The following is a 3,258-nucleotide window of genomic DNA, read 5'->3' as shown; positions in this document are numbered from 1 at the left end:
ACATGGGGGGTGTATGTCAAGTCGTATGTGTTGTTTGTTCGCTTGTGTGTGGATGTGATGAAGTATGTTGTATGATAGGTTTTATCGCGTACCTATGCAAAGATAATTTCCCTAGACACAATTAAATGTAGTAATAGGGGTCGAACACAAGGAAACGGGAATCACTTCATGAATTGTTATGAGTAGATTTTTATCAAGGTCGATTACGATTTGGGTTTGGTTTGTTTGTTTGATGATTACTAAAAGTGCAAAGTAAATAATATGATAAAAGGTAGTCTAAAGGATTCGGGTCACTCATGCAAAGGTAAACATATAAACATGATAAACTTGATATTAATAATCTTGTCAATTGCTTAGGCTTAAAGATACCCACCTTACGGCATTAGTATCAACCATAGACCGGGTCCTAGAGAAACTCTCGTCCATGACTAGGTCGTCCTACCACACATGCTTAGTCTAATTCAATTCCGTGCCTCTCGACTTTAGAACGAATGAACAAACTTAATCAATTGAATAGGGCCCTAAACAATGATTAAACATTGTGGCACAAGCATGTGATAGAAGCAATATGATCAATATTATTATGAACTTTATTTAATCATGTTATATGTTTGATTTTGCATGGCTCCCCTAGCCTTTAGACTAGAGGATTTAACTACTCATATTTGTAAAAGAAATGCAAATGATATTTAGATTATAAGGCATATTGTAGGAATTATAACTAAAGTGAAAATTGTATACTAATGATGAAATGTAAAAGACATATACTAAACTCATAAACAAAATACAAAATGTAAATAAGAGAAAGATTACCAAAGTAGTAGCTTGATAGAACTAACTTGGAAACCAAATGCTTGAATATATAATAACCAAATGTTTAACAACTACAAGATTAACTAATTTGTAAACTAATATGAAAACTATTGAAAGAAATATAATGCTTAAGGCTATGAAGAACTAAGAATGAGATGTAAAAATTGGATACTTAGAACCTAGGAATACCTCTCCTATTTATAGGAGAGGAGGAGAAGCGCAAACAACCAAGGATCATGCAACCCCGATCGGGGTTGGGTGGCCCCGATCGGGGCCGTGTGTCCCTCCGTCATTCCACTTAGTTCGTGCTTGATTGCGTGAGGGATCTCTATGCTTCTTTTGGTAGTGCTCAATTCCTAGCATCCTAAGCTTTCATGGTATCCTAAGCTTGACCTTAATAAGGACCTTGAAGTTGGGCTTGACTTTGATTGTTGGCAACATTTGTAATTCTTATTTCAATCCAACAATTCTTCATGCAAATACCCAATCCAATGCTCCATGCTTAGTCCAATGTTTGGCTTTGTTTAGCTTAGTGAACTTGGTGTACAAAATCATAGGAAAAAGCCTCTAAATGCTTAGATTCCTACAAAACCGTAACAAACACAACAATACACCTAGAACACAAAATTAGCTCAAAAGTATACTAATTAAAGTATGATAATAATAGAAACCGAGCTAAAATGAGGGGTAAAAGTGTATATAAAATGAACATATCAAACTCCCCCAAGCTAAACCCTTGCTTGTCCTCAAGCAAGAAACCAAATCCATCAAATGCTATATCCTAAACAAGCTAAGCATAATGATTTAAAAACCCGAAACAACATGGGCAAGGAATACAACAAGACATGGATGAGATTTACACGACGGCGTAGCATAGAAAATTTTGAATGAACCTTTGAGCTCTTGCATGATCTTTTGACTTTTGGACTCTCACGGGGCACTCAACTCTTTTTATGTGAAAGGACAATTTTGTGAATAAACACTCGACTATCCTCGACCTATAATAATGTGCCCGCAATCTAATATGGTAAACATGTCAAAACTAGTAAGCAAGGATAATCATATGTAAGCATGATAAAGAAGCCAAATGGGTAGGAAGAAGGCAATAATGTAATGGGTAAGAAGGGGGAACAAAAGAATTATGGTAATGTGGAGCTAAGTCAAGCTAGCAACTACCAAATTGTAAAGGTGCTCAATCCTATTTCTAACCCAATTTTGCAATGCAAACCATGAGAAAATCCTCCAAAATATATGAATAATGCATGAGAATTTCTCACATCAACTTCTTCTTCTCTTTTTCCCTTTTTTTTTTCTTTTTCAATTTATTCATCTTTTTTTTTTTCATTTTCTTTCATGCTTATTCATTTCTTTTTCTTCTTGATTTTTTCAATTCAATTCATCATCGCTTTTTCTTCTTGATTTTTTTTCAATTCAATTCATCATCATTTTTTCTTCTTTTCTTTCTTGAGCATTAAGACCAAGCTCACATGATTGTCCAAACTTTGAAATAAATCCCAATTGAGCACCCGAACAAGGACAAACAAAGCTACTAGCTCAACAAGGGTAGGCAATTTATAATGTAGCTAGGGAAAATTGTTTGTGAAGGGAAAATTCTCCAAAATGCTATAACAAATGAATGAATGCTTACCAAGAGATGACATGAGAACCATACTTGTGCGTTTTGATAAAACACATATCATAAGGAGACCTACACTCACCTAAGAGAGACCGGATATGGATGCATCGGTCAAAAAGAGGCTCTACCTTACCATTTTGTAGCTTGCCAAAAGTCAAGACCAAGCCCATTCGATTCATTCTTTATCTCCCGCCTACTATGTCAAGACATCCCCATGTAGCTAATATCCCATCATTATAGAATAAATCATTAGCAACAAGCTATTAATAGGATAAGCAAAGAGGAAAGTAGGCTATAAGCAAGCATAAAGCAAAAATTTCTCTCAAAATTTTCAAATTTTCTACACTACATGCAACTACACTATATGCAAATGCATGCAATTTATACTATATGCAAATACAACTACACTATATGCAAATGCATGCAATCTATACTATATGCAAATGCAATCCCCCCCAAGCTAAACATCACATTGTCCTCAATGTGCCAACTATCCAAATCACCCAATCAAACCATAAAAATGGCTCAAAGCACAAAACAAGAAGAACTAGAGGTTATGTTTAAAGGGATGCAAGATCTAAACTAAAATGCAAAGCAATTAAAAACTTACTTGATTTGCAAATCGAGTATTTTATTTCTAATCTACGAAAAACAATAAATTGCAGCAAAATGAAAAAAATAAAAATAAATAAAAGCAATAAAAAGCTTGGGTTGCCTCCAAGAAGAAGCTGGTTTAACGTCCAACACGACGTAAGAAGCTATTTGATTCAAGTTTTGTCATTGAGCTTGCCACCAACCAAGCTCCATTT

The sequence above is a fragment of the Silene latifolia genome, chromosome Y, assembly GCF_048544455.1.
Source record: "Silene latifolia isolate original U9 population chromosome Y, ASM4854445v1, whole genome shotgun sequence".
Lineage (NCBI taxonomy): Eukaryota > Viridiplantae > Streptophyta > Magnoliopsida > Caryophyllales > Caryophyllaceae > Silene > Silene latifolia.
The sequence above is the reverse complement of the archived record's forward strand: the minus strand, read 5'-3'. Positions refer to the sequence as shown.